This window comes from Cebus imitator, unplaced genomic scaffold, assembly GCF_001604975.1.
Source record: "Cebus imitator isolate Cc_AM_T3 unplaced genomic scaffold, Cebus_imitator-1.0 Scaffold182, whole genome shotgun sequence".
NCBI classification, from domain to species: Eukaryota; Metazoa; Chordata; class Mammalia; order Primates; family Cebidae; genus Cebus; species Cebus imitator.
In genome coordinates, this window is record NW_016107497.1 from 1519214 (window position 1) to 1546615 (window position 27402).

The window sequence follows — 27402 nt, forward strand, 5'->3', positions numbered from 1 at the left end:
CGACCTAAGTGAGCGCGTCAGTCTGTGCTGCAGCTGTCAGAGGAGTAAGCCGGGGACTCCGGGAACCCGCGAGGAGGCGGCAGCGGAGGAGGAAGGGACTCTCGCCCGATCTCCCGTGCCGTCTCCAGCCAGCACGTTTGCTCTGCAATCTATGAATGTTCAATACGGAGGGGCTGCAGCGCAGAAACGCTAGGGGAAGCGGGGCAAGCCCTCTGTACTTAGCAGGGAAGGAGAATGCCGGTGACTAGTGAGACGCGTGGAGCAGCGCGGGGAGCCCTCCTGGAGGCACAGCGTTCGTCCGGCCGGGGGACATGCTAGATGAACCTTTGCAGCAGGAGGCAGTGAGGCGCTGGGCGCGGGCGCCGGCGACAGCGCGGGCGGCGGGCGGCGGGCGGCGGGCGGGGAGGGGCGAGGGGCCGCCCCGGGAGGACACAGCCAGTCAGAGGCGCGGGGCGCGGGGCGCGCGGACGCATTGGAGGAAAACACGCGAGCCCCAAACACACCAGCCGGAGGAGGCGCCGCACCTACTTCCCAATATAACCAACTACGGCGTGGGGGAGCGGAACTGCGAGAAGGCGGCAGCCAAAGTGCGATTAAAGCTGGGGCGGTGAGGATGCGTTACCTGGGTCCCCGCTGCCGCGAGAGGCAGGGCGAGCTGGAGGATTCCCTCTGAAGGATTAAGAACTCGGCAGTTCGCCTCTGCCACAGGCTGCGAAGGACCCGAGGAGTCGCTCTCTCTGAACTGTGCCGCCGGGCAGGAGGATGGGAGACAGGAATTGAGAGTCACAGAGGAAGGACAGTGGAGTCTGGCATCTTATTGGTAAGTGGCTGACATTCCTTTGCCAGTGACTGCGTTCTGTGATTGTGCACTTCATCTCCCAGCCACTTAGGATTTTCCACACACTCGCTTCTGCAAAGACATCCTTTCTTGCCATGTTGCCAGAATGTAAAAACTGTAAGATGAAGCTTTTTTAAAAAAGAAAGAAAGAAAGAAAACATGCTATTATTTTCTGCTGGGATTTGATGGCAAAAAGTTGGAACAAGAGTAAATATAACCTATTTGCGTATCTCCGAATGCCACCCAAAATAAAAGTAAATAATTCCTACATGTAAATTGTAAGGCGATTAATGCCAAGATAAAGTGAGGCTGTTTCCACAAAAGAAACCAACTGTTCGGAAAACAGAATGTTGTTCTCAGGTATAGAATGTATGTCTTATGGTTGAGCACTGAGTTTCTGAGACTAAATAACTAGGCATCTGCCATTGCAATAACTTGTTAAAATTCACCAGGGATGCTCTATAAGTGGAGTTCTACAAAGTTCGTGAGACATAGAAAAACTGTATCTTGGATTATGCTGAGCTTCATTCTAAAGGTTGTATAGGATTGTGATAGATTAAAACATGATGTTCAGACATCCCTACTGAGTTTTGGATGGAGATATATGGAAGAGAATATCAATTTGCACATATATAAACCTGATGTACTATAAGCTGAGAATTACTCTGATGACCTGAATGATGAGTTGTTTCAACTAAATTTGTTTGCGAAAGAACTAGAATCCACTGAATATTTTAATTATATTACTTTTAAATCTTAGAACCCTTTTCCTGTGAAAAATACAATTTCATGTGGTAATTGAAATGCAGGTGAGAAGCAAAAAACTTTTAAACTGTTGTATGTTCAATGCCTTACCTACATTTAATTCATTTGTTTCTTAATTTAAAAGGGAAAATCATTTAGAGATTCAGTACTTCTACTTTGATTCTTACTATCCACTGTGGAAATAAGGATGAAAGAAGTAGATATTCCTTAGAATACTAGCATTTAAAAAATATAGACAAATAGTCGAATTTAAAAATTAATGCAGATATCATCGATTACTGATGAATTGCAGCAGAACTACAGAGGTACTTATGACCATCACAGGGAGCTTAAAGGAGTTCATTATGATTAATATTGTGACTCTAAGTATCTTTTTTAAACAATTAAGTCATTAGCGTTTTTGAAAATGCCAGTAAGTCAATTTTGGCCAGTTCTCATCGTTGCCTGCATATTCTTTTATTTCATGCTCAAATTATTCCAAGTTGTATGGGGACTATTATACTGAGTCTTAATAGACGTTAAGTTTGCTCTGACTTGAATAAAGAGATATGACTAAGACTATGCCATATAAAACTAATGATAACAAATTAAAGATATTACACACGAAGAACACCTGTGTATTAAAGGGAGAAAAAGCAAAAAATTCAGAGTTAAAGTTACAAAAAGGAAAATGCAATATAAAGAACAGAATTTGAAAAATAATTAGCTGGGGTGTGAGGAAATAATATTAAAGCCTATCTGAAAATAGAAAGTCAGTGAAATGGTTAGTACAGTGCCAGTGTTTTTGCTTAAGATTTGGTGTATCCTTTAAATTATTTAAAACTTCTGAAAATTGAGAAAGGAAGAGAAAAACTGCTAATTTTAATTTTTCTGATTCCATAGACAACTAAACAGAAAGTTAGATTCTTAGAAGTTAGATAAAAATGTAACTCCCTAGATTAACTAAATGCCAGCCTTTGTGTGTAAGTTGTGAGGCACGTGTACACCAGGTTGCTTTTAGAAACACATCAGAAAAGCCACAGTTGTGGAATTTTTAAATGAATAGATCAAATACCTGAATGTTTGCCAAGGTGAACAGTAGTACTTCAACTATTAGGTGGTCTGAAACAATTCTTAGTTAGGGAGCCAAACTGAAATCAGATCATGAATGTATACATAGAATATGTTTATGTAAGATGAATCGCTAAAATTAATTGCTTGTGAAAATTTACTTCAATCTTAGGTGTCCAATTAAGTAAAACTATCTGTTAGAAATATACCAGGTTTGGCTAATATGTATTTCTTTAACTGTCTCTTTTACATCACAGTTGAGAAAATCTTGACCACTTTCAGGGTAGAGGTAGGAAGGCGATTGTCTGTCAAACCTGACTTAGCAATAAGGACGAGAGGGTGTCAGTAAAGGGCAGAGGGCGCTGCATAGGCTGGCCAAGGCATTTTGGAGTTTGTCTTACTTCTGGACAAAATAAAGGCATATTTTGTGAAGATAAAAAGTAAAAAGATGAAAACTTCTCTAGATGGCTGTAATCCCGTGAAGATGATTTGACTGTAGAAAGTTTGATTGGCTAAAACAAAGTTATAGTAGAGCTTAGTGTCTCCTTCATTGGTCAAAAACTAATCCAGAATTTTCTGAGCCTCAGATATTTAAAATTTTGTAATTTGCTGAATCCATTCTTTCTCACATATCTTGATTACCGATTGTCTTTGAACTTTCTTTTTAAAATGTGTTTTAAATATTTTATTAAGTTGTTGAAAATTTATTTCTTCTGCTTTAAATAAACTCATACATTCATGTAGCCTGTTCTCTTGAAATTCTGACTTCAAGAGTTGATGTTATTCATCTATTTCTTCTTTCTGAAAATCCACGCATAAAGTAAGACAGCCATGTGTTCCTGACAAGACATAAAAACAGAGTGGTAAGGCTGTGCTAATATGTTACATGAACTTCTTAACACTTTATAGCAGGAAACAGACTGGTCGGAAGCTCAAAGCAGTAGAATCACTGCAGAGGTCTATTTTCTGAGCAATTGTGATCAATAACTTTACATTAGAGGCTGGTACATTTTAAAAAGTAATGAAGTATATAAAACTCCTAATGGTTAAGATTTAAGATGAAAAACTATTATAAACTATGTTCCATCTCCCTACCTATTCAAGTAAGTAATCCTGTTTTGTGATTTTTGGATATTCAGATGTCTATTGTTAGAAGGATTCTAATAAATACAATATTATTAGTTTATGTTTTTTTCCTGACACGTAAACAGTTTTTAGTTAATTATTTTATTTAAAATGAATGACACAAAATATAGTGTTTTAATACAGTGGAAATAAAAGCAGTTTGTAAATGAAAATGTTATATATATTCACTTTTTTAGAAAATTGGTTTTACAATTGATTTCTTTCATCAATATTATTTTGAAGTATTAAATTGAATCTTAAAAACTTGCCATAAGACTCTAACTTTAGTTATTTTTTACCTACTATAAATATTTGCATAAGCTAATTGTAGATGATTTTATGCCTACTAATCTCCATAAGTTAAAACACAGGCTTTAGTTTTATATTCCAGAGTACTGCATATTATATTTTTTGACATTGTAACCTCCTCAAACATAAGCTCATAAGAGTTGCAAAGCTATTCAAAGTATGGTAGTTTCCCTTTTCTCCAGCACAGGGAGCTGGAACTTTTCAGAGAGGCCACAAAGTAATTATGAAAAATAAATCAAGATTGTTTTATGGAGATAAAAAAATGGATTTACCGTTTGTAATCTAATATAAAATAGTGTGAGATCTATCATTCATGAGAATCTTTAGAAATTACAGTCATATTCATTTCCCACGTGTTTCTTAAGCTAGAATTTCTTGTGATCACTGCCATTTTTAAAAGTTTCGCCGGGCGCGGTGGCTTAAGCCTGTAATCCCAGCACTTTGGGAGGCCGAGGCGGGTGGATCACGAGGTCAAGAGATCGAGACCATCCTGGTCAACATGGTAAAACCCCGTCTCTACTAAAACTACAAAAAATTAGCTGGGCATGGTGGCGCGTCCCTGACTCAGGAGGCTGAGGCAGGAGAATTGCCTGAACCCAGGAGACGGAGGTTGCGGTGAGCCGAGATCGCGCCATTGCACTCCAGCCTGGGTAACAAGAGCGAGACTCCGTCTCAAAAAAAAAAAAAAAAAAAAAAGTTTCAAAAAAAATTTTCATTACAACAACAGGTGTAAGGTTGATTTTTTTTTCTTTTTTTTCTAATTGGTTCATAAAAACTCATAATGACCTAAATAACTTGTTGCCCAGTGGCTACCGCTTTTTATATATTTTCTTTCACAAATGACCTTGTCATAACAGATCTGACAGGACTCCCATATTTTCTCTTATGCCATTCATGTTTCAAAATATTTCTCACGCTCAGTTGCATAGAGTGGAGATCATGATAAAAAGCAAGGAGCCAATACATTTTGTGAGTTTTCTATGTAAAATATTGTTATAGTTAGCATCTTTACTAGAAAATATGGAGCCAATTAAAGGTAAAGTGACTAAACTGAACAGTATCCAAATAAGCAGCTGCATTTTAGGCAAGGAATATTTCATTTATATGAATGATCAAAAATTCTCTTTCATAACCATCGACTAGGAAAGTATAATTATATATTTAAACATTTTATGAAGGGAGTAGAGATGTACTTTATATCATTCTTATAGCCACTAACAACTCAGAAAGGAGAAGATCTCATCTTCCACAACTATCCAGTAGTAAATGTAGCATATAGAGTTTAGGAAGGGAAATATTGCTGATTATATAGGTGATAAAAAATCTGTTAAAATTATCTTCCTTTTGATAGTCATATTATTAGCAGAAGAATTCATTATTAGACTAAAAATACTGGATGTTCTCATCGAGAGATGTTATAATGATAGTAATAATGTATCTGGAGCTGCAACCAGGTCTATTAATGTATTTTTACAAATATTTCACTAGTGGCAGGAGTTTCTATTTATCATGTAAATAGCAGAGAAATGGGATGCTGATTTTGTGAGAAATTTACTTTTAAGTATATAAAGTTTTATCTTTACTTTCTTAAGTAATTTTATATTAAATGTATTAAAGATTTTTTCTGAAATTAAATAAAATATAAAGACAATACTCAAAGAATTTAGAACAACTATTTTAATTTACCTATGTTCTCCCATTTCAGTTACATGCAAGAACTTACTTTCAGTTATTTGATATTTGTTGAGACACTGTTGTTCTTCAGCCTTTAAATTTGTTAAACTAGACAAAATCCCTGATTATTAAAATTAATGTTATTAGAAGTTATAGGTGAGTGACAGTAGGAATTTTTAAAATAATTCTTGTTTTCTAAAAATAAATTTTTATTTAATTGTCAGTTTCATGATCATTAAATATGATAGGATTTCCTGGGCACTGGAACAGATTGAATGACCCCAAATATGTCTGAAATCATTGTGAAGTCTCATGTTTAATCTGTTAGGTGTTGTGTTTTGCCTTATTTTGTTATTTTAAAAACTTCCTCTTCATAGTCTTTTCTAAAAGATACAGAATGGATTAGTATCATCTCCCATGTAGCAAAAACTATTAAAACAAGTTGTTAGTGACCACTATTTCTTTTCTAATTATGAGTATTTTCAATGATAAGAATTTCAAAAGTTATAGCTTTGATAAGAGAATTGAAACTCTAAGCTTCATAATTCCATTTAATACTCTCATCTTCCTTTTATGATGCTGTTATTCTAATGTGTGACCTGGTGAATGAGAGTTTGTGATAAAATAACTGTGTCATTCAAATTCAGCACAAATCTCATAATTTATGATGATAAATTGGGGGTACTTAGAAAAAAGTGACAGAATAATACAATTTAATATTGGAAAGGGCCATACAGAGCTCCTATTTTTACTTATTCATCATAAACAAAGTTTATTCACTGATAAGGGCATATAAAGGTGATATGTTCAACTTTGCAAGTGATGCAAAAGATGGACTTAGAATCCACATCTCATAAATTTCAAGATCAGAGCTTTTTATAGCATATACTTTATTTTATACTGTGGACATCTTGATTATTTTTGTGTCTATTCAAATCAAATTCTTATATTAGGATATAAGTATATGTAATTTCCTTGTTGCCATTGATTATCTGTAAAACATTGTCTTTTAAGGTTAGAAATTTAAGATCCAATTGTATTAACTCAAAGGAAACTGCTATGCCCACATTCTCTTAACCAGCAACTGTAGAAGTTAACTGCTAGATGTGAACTTTTTCACAATGAACTTGGTATGCACTCAACAACTACATCAAATGACAGAAGGGTTTTTTTTTTTTTTTTTGACAGTTTTAATTAGGAAACTTGGGAACCTTTTAGAGGATTATAATTAAGTAGAAAAAAAGGATTTAAGTGATTTTATTCCAGGGTATATATGGAACATCCATTTGCCTTTTTAATACTTTTTGATTCTTCCCAGACTGGCAGATTTTCTTTTCTTCCTAGTAATAAATGTTTAATGGAAGCACTAGATCAAATAGAAACTCAACAAGAAATGTAGTTGAGAGTATATTCCTTTGTTTGACAAATTTTGGGTAAAATTTAAATCATGGGCTTTTTAAAGGTATTAACGATTTTAGAGCATTTGATAATAAGGCATAGAATAGGTCTCTAGAAATATGCACTACTATTCTGTGTTTTAAAATTCAAATGTCAACTTGTATATAAATTCTAGTTTTTCTTTTACAATATTAAAGGAGGTTAATAGAGAACACATTTGAGACTGTAATCGTGTTTAATCTTCATTTTATCTTAACCAAAGTTTACCTGTGCTTAATTTTAATAATGTTATAGAAATTATTTTAGAATGAATACATACACCAAAAATTCCTCAGCAGAACTGAATATGATAAAACATAAAATTACCGCTGTGCAATTGACTGGAAGGCAGTTTAAATATTGCTGAATTTTGGTATTACATTACTTTTACAGATGCATTCTCCTGATGCTTTAATTGTCAAATTATGACAAGCAATTTATGTGTTGGGGGGTATGAATTCAAGTTTTAAGACTCTCTTTCTCTTTAAACACTGAATATTTAAAGATAGCTCAATAAGAATAGTAGAAATAAAATAAAAGACTGTGACTAAAAAGATTATATTTTATCTGAAGTATTTTATATAGCTTCAGTTTGCAAAAAAAGAAAATATAGAACATATTCTTGAAGCCCAATGAATAGTCATTTACAATCTTTGAGTTTTTAATTTCTTTATGTATTTACTTTCCTAAAACTTACACTCAATTCTTTAATATTTTCAAATAACAGTAATCTTAATAAGGAGTAGTTACTTGAGATTTAAATGATCCAGAATTGATTTTATAAAAATGATGCATATTAACTGCTTTAAAACTATATGACTGTTTGTTTCTCATTCTTTAATGTCTTGTTAGTACGTGCCACAATGAGTAAAATTAATGAAAAGTAATTTCTTTCACATTTAAAGCAATTTCCACATTAATTTACTCACATAAATGGTTTACTGTGGACAGTGGCAGTACGAAGTAAGAATATAAAAGAGTATAAATAGCTCACGAGCTGGTGGAGGAGATACAGTCATAGGGTGAATGTAATTCATTGTGAAGTGTGCAGTGATAGAAGTATATGTGACCAAGATGCAGATTTTCAATATTTCTCCTTCTGGAGACTTCTGCTGCTTTTCTCCTAATGAGTCTGGATTCCAGCTTGGACGATTTCATGCTAACATTAGTTCTCTAATTGCTGCATTTACTTTCCAGTGCCTAAGTTATTTTAAAGTGACTTTGGTTCCAAGATTCACCTAACCACTTTAAATGAATATTGTGTGTATCTATGTCTTATTATGTTGCTAACTTTAATATCTCAAAGCCATCTAATCTCTCATGATATAGCCGAATTCAAGGTAAAAGTGAATGTGGCTGAGATGCTGTGGAAAAAATACCATTTCTATTTGTTATAAATAAAACTGATTTCTTTCATTTATTTAGTATGGCATATTAATGCTGCTAATAGAACTTACTTTACAGGAGTGGATTAACTATGAAGCCAATGAAGCTTTGCTTATATGGCCACTTCCAAATAGTAATAGTAATAGTAATAATAGTGGCAGAAGTTGTAGTAAACATTATTTTAATAAATATGATAATATATCTAACATAGGGAGCCATCTGGGTTAAAGGATTTAGTGTTTGAATTTTAGCTTCAGTGTTGACTTTAAAACTTATTAGCTGTATAATTTTGGACAAGTAACAACCTTTCTTTACATACAAAATATCTGTCATAATATAATATACAAGAAAAAAGATTTACCTGTCAATGGTAAAAAATGACCATGTTAAAATTATTAAAGCTTCAAGTCTGGGAAGAAATTTTTATTTTAGTCCAGTTCTCATTCTAAGCTTAAGTTATCTGTCTACCAAAATTTCTATTTTATTTTTAATGAGACACAATCCTGTCTTAATTGTGGAAGGGGGATATTGAGATCTTTAGAACATCAGCATTTAATGATTATTCTGTGTATCTGATCTTTTATTCCAGGAACTTTCTTGATTATATACTTCTTATAAACCTACATATAATACCCACATGCTTTGGGGATTCAAAGGAAGTGAGAAGTTTTATCACAGATAATGAAAAGATGGAAAGTTGTTCTGTCAGGACATGACTTAATAAGAAACTAAGAAAAAATACCTGTAAAAAACTGTAGAAACATTGGAGGAACAGAAATGGTCATTGTGGTGATGAATTAGACTGACTCTCTAAGTAAACTCTTTTCATTTGGTGGGAAGACAGGCAGAAACAAAGCAGATGTGTAGGGAAAAAAGAAGAAAGCTAATTAATGTGTACAAATAACGCTTTTTAATGCAAAGAGAGAAGTTAAATATATGTAAAATGAGGAAATTTGGAGGATTCTGAGACAAACTAAAAAAAATGGGATTTTGTTCCAAAGCAAGAGAATAATATTTATCTCAAGATTAGATGATATTTGAGGTTCTTCCCAGTGTTTCCTTTTACTGATTTGGACATGACACCTTGTTTTTCTCCCTAGTTTATTAATTTCTCAATCAAAAGAATTAAAATCAATGAATTTAAAGCATACTCTTCAGGTTCTGATCCATTGTTACTCTATGATGTGTGAGTTACAAAGTTTTGACAAAGAGAAAAATGGGACGAAATGAAAATCTAGGGATTGACAAGTGCATCTAGAATGAATTCCACAGAAGAGAGAGAAGAGAGAAGAAACCACCCACATTAATGGCATATGGTGAGATCACAAAAAAAGCATGGATTTCTTAGACTAAGGTTTAACCCAGGTGTTTCCCTGAACACCACAATAAGCTTTCTAAGTTTTCATTTTTTTCGCTGTGAAAGATGATATTGATTACTAACTCAGTTTTTCTGCAAGAAGGAAATGAGACTGTAGATTTAGGAATCAAAATTACTTCTTTCATATCTTTAGCTATAGATGCTTACAAAATTTCTTTTTATCCTTAGAATTTTTAAAGCATAAATTATTTAAATTTTGTATAAATATACATGGGTACAATGATGCTAGTATTCTAAATATGAAGAAAATCACTTACTTTCTTGGCTGGGTGCTGTATATTCATGTGTATTTGCTGATGGTGACTTTTTTTTTTAATAGTCTTTATTTTACTTGCTCATTCTGACAGTGATTAACTCTTTTGGGCATTTTACTTTAATTTTGTTTTGTTGGTCCTGAAAAGGGAAGTAATTCATTTCCCTTGACAAAATTACTTAGAGCATAGATTCTACTTTGTAAGTAGAGGAAGATATTTCACATAATGTCTTTAGAATCCTGTGTGATAACAAAATAGTACAGAATATATTCATGTGAAATTAATAATTTTCCCCAATTATTTTCTTTTTTACACTTTTATTGCTACTTTAAAAAAGTAATCTTATGAAAGAGACTTGTGCCACAAATGTGGTGTCTAATGCTAACTTTATAACAAATCAAAACTGAAATCTTTTGAATTGTGAATTTCAATTTATTTTAGGGCAGACATGTAATGATTTAATTTAAGCTTGCAAACATTTTACAGTTCTTTTCCCAATGACTTCTAGATATATTACCATGTTAGCTTTTTTGGATTAGCTACTTTGGCAATGAGTTATTATAAAATAAAAGCACATTTTATTATTTATGCAGTAAATCATATATTTTAAATAGATATGTCCTTTATACCCTTCCGACAAGTAAACCTTTTCCTGAAACATTTACTGATTATTCTACTGTTGCAGAAGATATAATATAATAGAAAGAAATAGAAGAAATAAATCTCACATAAAAATATTTTCTTTCAAAAAAGTATGAGAAATCTTTACTGGATCTGGAACTGTTGGATAGAAAGGAAAAAAGAAAGATGAAGAAAGCCACCAAGTAGACAGGAGAGGGAGCTGATAGAAAGCAATTTTGTAGGGTTCAGTGAGGAAGTCATTAAATAAATATTCATACCATGAGCTATTTAAAAAACAAACAAACCTGGAATTGATATTTCACCGGAAATGAAGATGCCTTTAATTTTTATTCCATGTATTTTTCTTGTACGAAAATAGTTATTAAGATATAAATTCATGGCTTATTTTTTCATGTGGTGTATTGAAATGCCAACTATTCAGAAACACCATACAGTTGCTTGGATAAATATTTAATTTAGAAGAAAGAAATGACTCAGTTTTCTCATTTATAATTCTTATAGCTACTCCTCTTTAGACATCATATATGGTCCAATATCTCCTACATATCCGAATTTTTTTTTTCTTGTTGGAGTTTGCTCTTGTCAACCAAGCTGTAGTGCAATGGCACAATCTTGGCTCACTCTAACCTCCACCTCCTGGGTTCAAGAGATTATCCTGCCTCAACATCCCAGGTATCTGGGATTACAGGCACCCGCCACCACACCCAGCTAAGTTTTTATATTTTTAGTAGAGAGGGGATTTCACCATGTTGGCCAGGCTGGTCTCTAACTCCTGACCTCAGGTGATCTGCCTCCCTTGGCTTCCCAAAATGCTGAGATTATAGGTGTGAGCTACAATGCCCAGCCCATATCAGAATTTTAATACATGTCTTAAAATCGAGACATTTAATAAATTTTTAGAAACATCTATTAAACTTTAATAGATGATTAAAAGTCCCTTTATGTACTTTTGTGAATAACTACCTTTAGTAAATATTAATCCCTAATTGGTTAGTGTTTGTCTTTAGCTAATGAATGAATAAGTTACCTGTCTCAGTTACATTTCTTTTTTATGTTTAGGAATTGATCTATTTTTAGTTTATTTTATTCTTGCATTTCAAACATACCAGAAGAATTCAGTTTTTCTCATGAGGAAAAAAATAAAACCCAAATAAAAATTAATATGCCTTATTAATATTTTTGTCCCCATAGACAAGATAGTACAGACTCCATTTTAAAGGTTGATGCATGCAAACAAATTATTGTGAAGAAGAATTGCATTCCAGTAATAAAAAATAATTATAATATTTTTCTTCTAACTATTTATAAAGAGTCAAATGTTGTATAAAAGTGACTTCAGATATGATTCTTATCTATGTTTTGTGAGATTACAAATGATTTGCTCTATTGGTTGGGTTGGAAGCTTAAAGACCACCTGATAAAGCATTTCTTATGAATCGGAATCGTGATTGAATGAACACTGTTGTCTTCTCATCTCTTTTTATCCAAATATGGAATTCACAATGAGAAGTATGAAACATTATAAATATTTCATTTATATAAATATTTGTACAGCAGTTTCTCCTTATCTGTGGGAAATACATTTCAAGAACTCCAGTGGATGCCTGAAACCACACCTAGTACCAAACTCTATATTTTTATATGTTATCTATCTGAGAACTGAGGTGGCTAGCAAGTGAATAGAGAGCATGTAGCATATACAGCGTGGATAAGCTAGAGGAAGGGATGATTTGCATCTTGGTTGAACTCTGGGGAAGCAGCAGCATCTTGTTATTCAGAAGAGTGCAAATTTAAAATATAACTTGTTTATTTCTGTAATTTTCTATTTAATATTTGTGGACTGCAGTTGACCCTGGGTAAATCAAACAGAGGAAAGTGAAACTGTGGATAAGGAAGGACTAATGTAACGCATATTAATCTATTCATCCAATCTCAGGCGCTTGTGTTGCTTCCTTATCTTGGCTATTGTGAACGGTGGTGCGATGGACATGGTAGTGCAGATATCTTTACGAGGTGGTGATTTTATTTCCTTTGAGTACATATTCAGAAGGGAGATTTCTGGGTCATATGATAGTTCTGTTTTTAATGTCTTTGCAGTCCTCCATACTGTTGTTCACAATGACTGTACTAATCTAAATTTCCACCAAAGCAAAGCCTCCTTTTTTTGTCACATGGTCATCAACACTTGTCATCCCTTGTCTCTTTGATAAAAGCCATCTTAAAAGGTGTGAGGTGACATCACCTTTTTATATAACTGTTGGCTATTTTTATGTCTTCTTTGGAAAAATATATATTCTGGTCCTTGCCCATTTTTAATCGTTTTGATTTTTATTTTTACTATTAAGTTGTATGAGTTCCTTATAAATTACTTAGCTGCAAAGAAGAGATCCTGCCATTTTCAGCAACATGGATGAAATTAGAGAATATTTTGCTAAGTGATGTTAGCCAGAGAGAAAGTAAAATACTGCATTATATTACTTACATATAGAATCTTTAAAACACAAAGGAATATGTATAGAGTAGAACAGTGCTTCCCAGGTGTGAGAGGGCTCGATGAGGCTGGAGGGAGGGTGGAATGAGGAAATGGAGGTCAAAGGGTACGGAAGTTGCCGTTATGTGAGGTGAGTGTCTGGACACCTGATGTACAATATGAGGACTATGTTAGTAATACTGCAAAGTTCACTGGAATTTGCCAATAGAGCAGACTAAGAAAGGTGATTATGTGAGATGGTGGATGTTAATTTTCTTGACTGTAGTAATCATTTCATTATATGTATGTATATCAAAGCATCATGTTGTACTCCTTAAATATGTACAATAAATATAATTCCTGAAAAGATGCTTTAACATTGCTACAAAAACGAACGTAACTAAAGCTAAACCTCTCCTCTACAGCAGAAATAGGTGGCCTCAAAGAATCAGTAGTACCTTGTCAAACATTTAAAAGGAATGTTACTTAGTATTTTTAAACTTCTAAGAAAAATTTTCAAAGGTTTTTACACTTAAAAATGCATAGGAGCTCAGAGTATTAAGAAAAAACACAAATTTTCTATAATCATTTTTAATTTGTTGAGTAATTTTATGCCGCAGATTATTGTTGCATGCAGAGAAGAGACCCACTGTTCAGTTTCACAAAATTTATGACACTCTCTTCTAGAGTAGTATTCTAGAGTAGCAGTACTCTTCTAGAGTATGCTTCCTCAGAAGTAGCCATTATTAAGAGGGTTTTATACATATATCATTCTATTTATAATGTTGGATCCATTTTTCTTAATATAATTTTGGGTAGCTACATAACAAAAAGGTATCTAATTTTGTAATAGAGTATTTCTGATAAAGTTATGCCTTGATTTGGTTTCTGACCTAAAATTATTCATCAATTTGTTTCTCATATGAAAACAAATAAATAATACGAAATGAAAGTTCTTAGCTATGAATTTTATATAAGAGTGAGTGGATCTTGAAGTAATATTGCTAGGTTAGTGAGAATGTACACTTAAAATTTTGCTTTAATATCAAATTTCCTCCATAGAGATGATACTAACTAACACACCTACCATTAGGGTATTACAATGTCTCATCACAAGGTAGCCAACACAGGGTATTACCTAACTGCTTGTTCTGTGCCTAACAGAATGGTTCTAAAAGAAAGTAGGTTTTTATTTTAATTTATGTTTAATATTGGAACATCCTTTTATGTATATAAAACATTTTTTATTTGACCTACAGTTTCTGCCCATTCTCCAGTGATGTTCTGAGTTTATCTTTGTCCTAGTCCCTTTACATATTAACAGAAAACAAACATATAGCAGCGAGAAGTCAATTTAAAATGCTTGGCAGCATTGCCAGATTTTATAAGAAATAAAATGCCTATCTATGAAAATATAGAGATGTTTGTATAAATACCATTGTCTTCCTTTCCCACTTCACTGTAAGCAAATGATCCAGTGGAGATGCAATGAAGAGAAGATAATTTTATCTAGGTAGAGCAGAAAGGCCTTCAATCACCTAAAACAATCCAGATAAATGAGCCTGTTTCCCCATTGTCAAAGTAGCCTTCTAAATATCACTCACTCAACACTCCTTCAGGGAATCTCACTGGAAAATTTTTTCTCCAGACTGGTTTCTCTCCCTCTATTCTCCACCACGTCAGTAATTCTGGTGGGATAATCTTTCAGAGACTCAAAATTGCCATGTCATTTCTTTGCTCTGAAAGCTTTAATGGTTTCTGCTGTTTAAAGAACGCATTTCAGATTTTGCAGTGTTCCATTAGGGAGTTCCATAACTGTCCTTTAGCAGCTCTTTTCTAGACGGCTTAGCAACTGCAACAATGTATAGATTTTAAATTGAGCCACAATACTGCCAAAACCTATTATTAAATGTCACATCTCTGTACATTTGCTGACATCATTTTCTGCCAAAAATAATACTCTGGGACATCTCTCTCTCTCTCTCTCTCTCTCTCTTTTTTTGGAGACAAAGCCTCGTTCTGTTGCCCTGTCTTGCTCTGTCACCCAGTTGGAATGCAGGGGCAAGACCTCGGCTCACTGCAACCTCTACCTCCCAGGTTCAAGCAGTTCTCTGCCTCAGCCTCCCGAGTAACTGGGATTACAGGCGCTCACCACCACACCCAGCTAATTTTCGTATTTTTAGTAGAGACGGGGTTTCCCCATCTTGGTCAGGCCGGTCTTGAATTGCAGACCTTGTGATCCACCTGCCTTGACCTCCCGAAGTGCTGGGACATCTTTTTACAAAAATTACTTTTCCTGTTAGGAGATTGCAAGCTGCTTTAAGGGTAAGAAAGTGTATTAATAGTTTTTATAAATGGCTTTGCCTAACGTAAACACCGATATATTTATTTAATTGATTTTTTATTAATTTAGAGCAGAATGTCCTAATATATTCTGCTCTAAATCACATAATGCTTTAAAGAGGCTAACACTGAAAAGTACTTCATAAAGTACAATTACCTTTAGTGTGGTATAATACAGAGTGATCTCTCAATTAAGTTATTATAGGTTCATTTCTAGTCCCTGACCTAATAACATCAATAAAACTAATTATTAGACCAAGCTGTAGTTCCCTAATTGGAATAAAGACAGAAAGCTTGTATATTCTTGAAGAACTTACATTGAAAATTTCTTTTTTACATTTGACAAATAATAGTTGTGAATACTTATACACAGTGGTGTTTTGCCAACATCATTGATGTTACATATACTCTATGGTGATCAGATCAGGGTAATTAGGATATCCATCATCTCAAGCATTTATCACTTCTTTGTGTTGTTAACAATCAATATTCTCTTCTAGCTATTATTATAAACTATACATTACTGTTAACTGTAGTCATCCAACAGTGGTTTAGAACAATGCTGGAACTTATTCCTCTTATCTAGTTGAAAAATTTTAAATCCATTGACTCAATGAATTTTGCGATACCTGAACTGCTTGTTACAAAGCATGTAACATTGCTTATTACAAAAACATGGGCAGTAGACCAATGCTTCTTTTAACTCTGCTGAAACATGAGGAAATATTTTTCATTTTTACACCATTTATAAATGTTCATAACTTCTACAAAGTTAATACTTCTTAACACAAAAAAGGATATATATTATTTTACAACCTATTATACAATACATATACAGTATATATATCTTTCATTTTATAATCTTTTATTTTATAGTATACATTTTATAATTATACATTATATTTGGATTTCACCACTGAACTAATCCCAAGTAGCCCTGATAAGTAAAATGACCCATCTGTAACTAAAAAATCTGAAACCTAATTTTTAGTTCCATTTATCATATAATGCTTTTTCAATTCAACAAATTCACAAGTAGCTAAAATGTCCTAATTCTCTATCAGATAATAAAGTCATTGTAAGAGGAATAAATAATTGAAAACTGAAAATAGTTTTTTGTTTTCTAATTAATATTAAACTATGGAAAATTTTGAAAACTGAATTTAAAGGAGTCCATTAATTCAATTTTATAAATTCATATAGAAACATCAGCCAAAAAAAGTCACAAATATGTTGTAGTTCAAAATGAAGATCTTTAAGAGGAAATGATTTCAACAAACCACAAGGCATTTCTCAGCTTTTCAGAACATTGACCATATTTATGTCTGAGAGCAGACTCTACCTTTTTTATTCCTCTGCTGCTTCTATCTTCTTTATCTTGAGACACCACTCTTCAAACCAATCCCTTCTCAACAAGAGTGTTGTATCATTAATAGGAAATACTGTTGAACTGCATAAACGTTCCACATTCTAAGTTTTTTTATCGCTAGACAAACTCAGAAAAGCCATGCTGATCTTCATTGTATTCACTTTGCCTCAATAGAAAACACTAAAAATAAAAACAAAGTGGAAGACCAAGACTTTCCATTGAGATAAGTGGAAAATTGAGAGTTTGCAATTGTCCAACACAAAGATGCTAGCTGGAGTCACATACATTCCAGTGTCACACAATTAAAATTACGTTGTTACCTCTGTGATTTTACAGAATGGTGGGCAGTTGCTTAACAAGGGAGAGGATGAATGAGTGTGCATACCTGCTCCTGAGCATTTGATCCAAAAACAAAGAAACCAATTGTTGCCTTAGTTTGCGTGGCCATTGTGTCGAGAAATAGATGGCCTGGAAGAATCAACAGCATCCTGTCAAGTATTTAAAAGGAATGTTACTTAGTATTTTTAAACTTCTGAGAAAAAATTTCAGAGGTTTTTACACCAAAAAATGTGTAGGAGCTCAGAGTATTAAGAAAAATGCAAATTTTCCATATTCATTTTTAATTTGTTCAGTAATTTTATGCAATAGGTTATTGTTGCATGCAGAGAAGAGACTCACTGTTCAGTTTCATGAAATTTATGACACTGATAACAATAATTACTAGCAAATATTTGCTCAGCAGCAGATGAACTGGGTGGGATTACAGACATGTTGGACTATTTTGCCAAGGTACCACTAAAAAGAGGGAAAAACGATGCAGAAAATGTAAAAACATGATAATCTATGATACAAATGCATGCAAACTTTGAGATAAAGATAGGAAAAAAATAATTGAATGATTAGAACCAAAATCATTTTGTTACTCTATTTGTGTTGCTGTATTTGTTACTGTATTGTTTTAAAGACAAATAGCATGAAAACTCTCAAAGACTGAATGTTTTGTTTAAAATATTAGTCACAGAAAAAAACTCTTATAGCTTGTTTCATCATAAAATTCGGTATATGTAGTAAATACATTTTCTAAGACATAACATAAATATTGCATCAGCTTGATTACCATAATGTGGATCCTTGATAATATTTGGTACACATTCTACTAAGCTTTATAGCTACCAGTTAATTTCATTTGTTTTCATATAGTTTAATTTTGAAAAACATGAGATATAAAAATTCAAAGAAAAAACAAGAGAAATCAAATAAATGTTGAGTTTGTGTAAAAGTAAGTGAAAAATGAGAACAATTCTATTCAACTTAGGTTTTCTTGCTGTTTTCTATGTGCAAGAAAGCTGACATCTGATGACATCACCCCATTTTTATGTATTAATAGTGTTTCAATCTTACTCTAAATGATTTATTCAAGGAACAAAATCTCGCAATATCAATTTTTAAATGTTTTGTTGATGACCATATACAGTTGCATGTTTGTGTATGCTTTCCACTACCTTTTATGGTAAAAGAAGAGAAAAAGTGTCATAAATCTAAAGTATTTAGCATTACCATTCTTTAGTCACAATTTAAGTGCTCACGATTAAACTTTTGAAAATGGCAAAGTGTAATTAATCCCTTCGAATTATCAGCATCATCATCAGCTTAGGAGGAACTAAACCAAATCTATTAAGAGAAAGAAGTGTAAAGTTTGTTTTAATTTTGAACTAATCTCTTTGGAATCTTATTTGTCATTTATTCAATGAGAACAGAAAACTGAGCCTAGCCTGTCTTTTAATTTTCAGTACACTAGCTTGCATTTCATGGAGTAAGTATTTACCTCCAGGAGACAACTCCAAGAACTTTTCTCTTTAAAATTTGCCTGTAACATTTATTGGTTCAAACTTTTTCTTTCCACATCTGCATTTATTCAATTATTTATTCTCTCCTCAAAACCTCTATCCCTCTGATTTTTGCCATATCATTAATATCTTCAGTCTCTCCATTTCTATCACATTCTTTCTTTTGCCCTAAGACATATGCAGCCTGGTACGTTCTTAAAGTAAGCTTGTTTCTCATCTTGCTTCTACTTAAGCGACTGCTCTCGCAATTCAAGTCATTGGTGCACATACCTTACTTTCCTCCTCTGTGTTCAATGAAAACAATTTAACTCATCTTTTTATCCCCATCACCTAATAGTCACTTGCAAGTAGACCCTCACCATATGCTTATTGAAGGAATGCATGACTGCCTGAATCCTATCATGATCTTTTATCTCAAATTGATTGCTCTCATTAGTTTTTTGAGATCCATGAATACTATGTTACTTAAATTTACTATAATAATAAATATCGTAATAGCAATAAAGAGCATGCCCCAATCATTCTGTTCAATACAGAAAGGTCTCAGTGATAGTTACGGAGGTTGTGCAAATGGATATCTATTATATGGATAAGAGCTCATCATTTGATTTCAATGACTCTTGAGTCAATGATAATCATTAAAATGTTTTTGTTGACTGATAAGCCCTAATCTGGACTTGGCACTAGCCCAATTTGGCAAATGATGCTTTCATAGAAACAATACAAACATGTATATGCCAATGTGTTTTCCATCTTCATGACTTTGTACCTTAGCATGAAACATTTATTCCTCTTTCTTCTCCTGAACAATCTCTACTTATATTTCAGGTCTAGAATATCATTTCTCTGGAAATGTTGCCATCAAATTTGTGTCTTTCATTATTTTCTCTTTCAGCAAAAGTTTCCCTTTGTAATATTGGGGTTCAGGGGTTCAGGATGCCCTCAGCTCCCCTGAATGGATGTTTCTCCAGGTTCTTGGTCTCCTGCCTTCTCAAGAATGAGAGAGGGGACCATGGCACAGTGTGCAGTAAATGCCAGACTCAAAAGTGTTTGTAGAAAGTGATTTATTTAAAGAGAGAGAGAAACAGGAGAAGGAGAGAGAAAGAAACAGCTAACTCTCACCCTGAGTGAGAGAATCCAGAAAGATGGAATCCAGGAGAGTAAAGCAGCTTCCACACTGAGTGGAAGGGAATAGAGAGAGAGAGAGATGGCATTTAGGAGGGGAAGACAGGCTTCTGAGAGAGTTTGGAAGGGAAACCCAGAGGGAAAATCCAGGAGAGAGACAAACAGATTTCACGAAGGGAGTGTTCGTGGAAGGAGATCCAAACATGGAGTCCAAAGGGGTGTGGAAGAAGGGGACTTTTAACCTGGGAGGAATCCTCACCTTTTCTAAGACCCCAGGCCAATGAAAGGAGTTCCTTAGAACTTCCGCTGGAGTAATTGTCTCTTAGTTTCTTCCCGTGCCTGTGAAATTCAAACATAAACCATTAAATCTCCCAGATGGAGAGAGATGGGAGGGGGTCATGGCCTCTGAAATTCTTGCCCTTAAAACTACACCCCCCCATGGACCCGGAAAGAGAACACATTTCCTCACCTTCATAGCATGTATCATTATATGTAATAATTTGAACACATACTTGATATCTACCTTCCGCAACATACCTCCCTTCTTTAAACTCTAAGAATTCAACTCTTATTTCATGTATTTAGCAAGTAGCACAATGCCTGGAATTTAGTGGGCACTTGATAACACTTATTGAATGATTGAAGAAATGCGAATGAGCATAGATGCAGCCTGGAACTGGTGTTTAACGTACAGCTCCAGTAACTGAAGAATTAGTATTTTCATTGATCTCTGTAGTGTGCTACTTTAATTCCTAGGGATTGCAAATCTTTCCATACGTTTAAATTTTAATTTAAATTTCTCAAACGCTGTAGCTCTCTTTGTTGTCAGGCTCAAATTTTCTTGACCATTCACCTTCTATTATTTTACAGAGATATCCCCTGGACCTTGGATTAATTCTGCTAAAGCCCCTCTTACCGTTATAAGAGAATAGAGAATAAATATAAGGAAAGGAGTTGCAAGAAGAAAGTGTGTTTCTTAAACAACATTTGCAAAGCTGATTTCTTAGAATTTTGTTAAGAATTAGAGGCTTAAAAGAGTGCCATAGAAATTCAATTCTAAATTGCATTAGTTTATCGTATTATAGTAATTAGAATTTGCACAATCAAAGATCTGGTGTGATGTACTTAACCAAAGAACAGTATAAAAATATAATGTCTTATAATTAAGGAATGGCTATTGTCAAATAGACTACAGGGAGCTTCCTATTCTAAAAAGTAGCTTAACTGTTAACTTTTAATTATTTAGTGCCATTAACCTAAAAACTTTCAAATTTTCTTTATGGATATTGATTGAATCATCATAATTTGCTAATATTAAGTGTTATACATGTTCATGTTTTTCTACTCATACCACTCTGACCCATAACAAAATTAAGACAGGCTAAGTTTAAAGACATAAAGGACATTATAATTTAGGATATTAGACAGCATTAACTAAATATCTCAGAATCTAGAAATTCTGCCAGCATTGATTCAGAATGCCACCTGTGCCTGGCCTCTGTAATACATTAGTTCGTATGACCATTTCAGCTCTGTGGATGTTCTGATATTAAATTAGACAGTGTGAGGGAATTATGTTAATGTGTCTAAATGTAGTCCACTGGTTATCCAGTCAACGCAATGAACTAAATCCCTATTATGTTGTATGCTGTCTCTTAAAGTGTTAATTTAACAATGTGGTAATATAGGTATAAAACTACTCTGCCGTAGGTGAGCAGGCCTCACCTAATAAACACCTTGATGAAACCAAGGTAGAGTCTTGAGTAGCAGGTGAGAGTAAATCATGCTGCTATCAGTAAGCTTATTACATTTAACATAATTTAGAGGGGAGAAAAGGCTTTCTTAGACCTGGCAGGTAAAAAACATGAGGTAACAATCAAATCGCATGCATGAAAACCAGGCCTTCCTCTAATATTTGTGGGGTCTGGAACAAGAATACGTAGAGCAGCCTGCATATCATATCTAAGTATTCAAAAATTATAAACTAAGCTAACAAAATTCTGTTCTCCAACTTTGATTAATATACCTTTATAAGTTCCAAAAAGGCAGTTGTGGATTTGGAATTTTCTGACTCCTTTTAGTTTGGTACAAAAATGTGGAACCTGGAAGAAGCTGGCTCGAGTTCCCTGTGTCTGATCTTCAGCCTGTACATCTTGTTGGAAGGATGTGGCTTTGGGCACAAAAACACCAGAAATGGCTTTGGGCACAAAAGTGAGCAATCTAATTCTCATTTCCAAGCTCCATTCACCTCCTCGATATCTTGTTTACCGCTCCAACCTACAAGTACACACATCAGTCCACCCACAGAGATGGGCCAAGCAAAGAGCCCTATGCAGGCTCTGTTGACAGGGCTTGGATCATTTTACCACAGAATGCTGAGATCCCAAGTGTTCTGAATATCTTCCAGAGCAGACTAGGGATGGATAATTCTTGGTGGCTATCAAAATCCTTTTCCTGAGGTGAGGGGCATGGCTAGAGAAAAGACAAAGCAGGGTCCTCTATAAAGTGTCAGGTCCTAGATAGGATGATAATAGTGTAAATATAATGAAACATTTATGGGGAAATATCACACAATGTCTCTATTGTCAGTGTTATTATTAGGAGAGACAGCACAACATAGTGAACAAACAAGTTGCCTGAGTGCAGAATCCAGCTTTAACACTTACTCTCCTGGTGTAGTCATTTCATCTTTTTGTACGTCAGTCTCCTCATGTATAAAATGATAATAGTACTTATTGCATGATGTTATTGTGAAGATTAGGTGCTATGCAAAGCCCGTAAAATAATACCTGGTATACAGAAAACACTAAATAAGTGTTAGTCATCATTACTTTGAAGTGCTGAAGAATGATCGATATACTCAGGATGCATCCCATGTACGGTGTAAACAAGTTAATATGTCACATCTAAGAAGGAAGAAAAAAATCACTTTAATCCCAGAGTGATATTTCCTTTATATTATGTGATTTTAAATATTTTGGTTTAAATTAGAAGTAAAGTATTTACTAAACATTAGGTTTAGTAATCAAATAGCACACAAATAATTAATACTTATTGACTATGTGCCTGATAGCATGCTAACCAACATTTTATGCAGCATCACATTTAATTCTCAAAGCTAACTTAAAATTATGCATTCTCTTCTAATTCGTGTGCAAATGAGCATCCATGAAAGCATGTTTTTCATCTGGTCCCATAAAATACATTACCTGAGCAAATTAATATAGTAGAATCTGTATATACAAACTTTATTGGCAAAAGAGAATTGCAATACATTACAAAAGATTTTACTTTAGCTTTCCACATGAGAAGTTCTAAAAGCCATTTCAGAGCTGAGGACAATTTTTTGAAGTATGCTGTGCATTTTTATCATACATCTCAGGATTATTGCCAGATAGAAGTATCATTACTATAGACAGCTTTGTGATAATTACATCACAAAGATTTCTGGCTCCCAATCTTAATTGACTGAAAAACTTTAAGCATTGGGGTGTTCAGTAATAGGATCGACTTATGTAAATGAAGTGGTACTTAGTAAACAAGCTTATTACATTTATCATAATTTAAAGAAATCTCACTGGGCAAATAACCCATTGAAAACCAGTGGTAATATGGATATAAAACTACTCTGCCGTAGGTGAGCAGATCTCACATAATAAATACCTTGATGAAATCAAGGTAGAGTCTTGAGTAGCAGGTGAGAGTAAATTATGCTGCTGTCAGTCAAGTTATTATTCCAGGAAATCCTGCAGCCAGTAGTGGAAATATATGGAATATGTTCTCAGGTAAATAACTCTGTGGATAGAGACCTTTAACTTGGAAAAGTCTAAGAAATAAGACTCAGTACAGTGGCTCACACCTGTAATCCAAGCCCTTTGGGAAATCAAGGTAAGTGGATTGCTTGAGCCCAGGAGTTCGAGACCAGCGTGGGCGACATGGCAAAACCTCATCTCTACTAAAAATACAAAAAGTTATCTGATTGTGGTGGTGCAAACCTATAATCCCAGCTACTCAAGAGGCTGACACATGAGATTCGCTTGAACTCAGGAGGTGGAGGTTGCAGTGAGCCAAGATTGAGCCCTTGTACTCCAGCCTGGATAACAGAGTGACACTCGGTCTCAAAAAAAGAAAAGTCTAAGCAATACACATTTAGGGACTGTAAGTGTTCACTGTGGGATACATGAAAAATAATGTAAAGATAGGATATTAGAAAGATAGTGTATATTATAAATAAAACTTGACTGTAGCCCTTTTCTTGAAAAAGATATAATATTTACAGATTTTGTTATATTTCATAAAACTCCATTATGATATATTGTTTATAAATTATTTACCAGTTTATTCACTGGGTGGAACAATAGAGTCATTTTCTCAGCACTCTAGGAATTTAAGCCAAGAAAGATATAGTATCCTCATGAGTTTTTTGTTTGTTTTAGTTTTCTTATCAATTCAAGAAAATATCTTACACAGGCAGGATATGTACTAGAAGAGTAGTAATACATACAGCAAATAAGAAAACTCAAATGTCTTGCTAATAATGCAATATTGCAAATAAGAAAACTCACATATCCTACTAATAATGCAATAAATGTAACTTGTCCATTGCTATATTATAAATTGTCAGACACAATAGGAATTTAGCATTTTAAGATCATGCCTCATGTACAATTGACTAAGTCCCTCATTTGATCTCAGAAATACTTCATAAAATTGAAGTGAATTAGGAAAAAGAAACATTTTTAAAAATTACTTAGTGTTTAAGTTTATTCATTATATTCATAATATATATATTTAAAACAGTCTAATTCTGCTTTCCATCTATCTTTTTAAATATCTTGGTTGAGAGAGAGAAAGTATGAATATTGTCATTTTAAACATGGCAGTGATTGTCCATTTTAAGTGAATAACCAAATCAAGAAGAATATGAGTAAATATCAAAATGTTTTTCAGTATATTTGAAACCAAAAGGCAATAAAATCAATAACAGCTAATATTTTTGTCTTAAGAACTTACTATCTTCATAGCCTTTATATTCTAGTCTTCTATTCTAACTTCTTCCTGCACATGTGAAATTGACATGTCATAAAATTATCAGTATTGAGAAATGGTAATACATAACACTAATCTTACTGAATTTCGGAAAAAAAAACAAAACAGAAAAAGTGTATGTGTATGGCATGAGTGTTTCAAAATAAGGGCATTTAAATTGAAATTATAAAATATAAATTGTAACTGACATTGTATGTAAAATATAATTTCACAATCTTCTAAAGGCTCCAAAAATAGGTATTATTTTGTTATAATAATCATGTAGATATCAATTTCCAGCAATTAAACTGGTAAAAGTTAGTCAATAAACTCAGCTATCTGAGCACTGAATATAACTTGTTATTAATGGAATCAACTGATCTGTTTTTCAGTATATGAGATTTTACTCTTAATCAAAGCAGATCTTCAAAATGCCTAAATTAACACCTCCACAAATGATGACGCAGACTAACATTTTCATAGCTCATACACAAATTAAACAAGTGTGCTGTGACTCCTGTGCAAAATATGGCATCCTTTAAATTACTATACAATTATTTTTACTTTAAGTATTTGTGCAAATCGGTACTCTTGAAAGAGCACAATTTATGGGACTTTTACATGCTTTGTGCAGTTATGTTAAATGTATCAAACTTATTTTCAAAATGTGTATGAAAAGTTAATTCTTTTTTCATTTCTTTTCATGAAAAATAGCAGCATATTTTATTTTTTTCAAAAATATAATTGAAAATAAAATGAGCTGATTCACAGACATATATACTCTAAAGCTTAAAAAAATCGTGGCATCCTATTTAAAGCATTTTGGAATAACTTTTCCTTTTTGGTCAGATGGCTTCACAGTCAATGCACAAAGTAAGTCTTTAACTGATAGTAAATCAGACTGTGATGTCAGCTTATAGGTAACGTCCAAGGTGACCCCAAACACAAAAACAATGGAGTACCTTTAAGATCTGCACTAAATAGATTTAGGAACTTATATACAACCTAAGATAGAATAAGAGTATCTCAATCGAAAGGTGATGTCACATTACAATGCTATGGCATCAATCATTTTAACAAAGCAAAAAGCACATCAATCAACCTTAAAGGAAAAAAATCAATATTAAAATGATTCATCTCCCCCAGTATTTCTCTATTTTCAGAAATTACTTCATATAAATTTTCACTTAGTAAAAATATGAAGTATCTTCATTTAAATGCTTTCACATTAGTTACAAAATAAATTATTAGATAGGAAATTGATACATATTGATTATTCATACTTTTAACCCGAAGTGTGTTTTTCTGGTGCCTTTCTAAATTATTGTTAATCATGTGAAACTTTGCTTTTCAACTATTATCAAACTACGTTATCCTACAGTATCAGTTTGGCAAAGCCAGTTTCTGACTAATGCGGGGTACACCGTGAAATTCTGTATTGTTTAGACAAGAAATTCAAGAAGACGTTAATCCAATGAAATGAATACTGCCTTTTAAAAACTTTTATTTATTTATTTATTTATTTTGAGACAGAGTCTCTCTCTGTCACCCAGGCTGGAGTGCAGTGGCATGATCTCTGCTCGCTGCAACGTCTGCCCCCGAGTTCAAGCAATTCTCCTGCCTCAGCCTCCCGAGTAGCGTAGCTGGGACTACAGGCGCACCCTGCCACGCCCGGCTAATTTTTTGTATTTTAGTACATCCGTGGTTTCACTGAGTTTCCCAGGCTGATCTCGAACTCCTGAGCTCAGGCAATCCGCCCTCCTTGGCCTCCCAAATTGCTACGACTATAGGTGCTTGGCAGCATTCCTTACATATTAAGCCCACATCTTAGGTGAAAATGGTTTCTATTCTGCTGAAATGCACTAGAAATGCCTTTCCTTTCAATTTTCCTTACCATGCTTTCATGGACAAAATTGAGCTAAAAATCCATGACAACAGCCTTGAAAATACTGTTAATTTCATATAAACTTATGGTTAAAGTAAATTTTTGTTGCTGCTTCTGCTGCTGTGTCATTCAGTCTCTCTCCCCTTCCTGGAAGAGAATTGGGAAATATGGTAAGAGTACATACCATGCCTGTTCTAAGTAGTAGAACATATGGCTTAAGAATTTTAATACTGGAGCCAAATCACCTGAGTTCAAAATTCCGTGCTTCCATTTGAACAATTTATATTCTTTGCACCTCATTTTCCTTATCTATAATGACCTGCATTATTTAATAAATCAAAGTTGGCTTATGAAATTAACTTTAGCAATTGACTTAATTTTAGCAATTGACTTAACTTCATTTGCATATTTACATGAGTTAGGTAGGTAAAACAGAAAAGTAAATACACAAATTTCAGATTTTCATAGAAATTCTCC

At 33.7% G+C, this 27402-nt stretch overlaps 1 protein-coding gene across 1 annotated transcript in view; it reads left to right on the top strand.

Moving 5' to 3' along the window:
- The first annotated feature begins 420 nt into the window (after window positions 1-420).
- Window positions 421-27402, top strand: part of CNTN5 (contactin 5) — a 1396301-nt gene continuing 1369319 nt past the window's right edge. Inside the window, exon 1 of the mRNA XM_017545918.2 lies at window positions 421-820. The gene's annotated coding sequence lies outside the window, so the exon portion shown is untranslated. The remainder of the gene's footprint in view (window positions 821-27402) is intronic.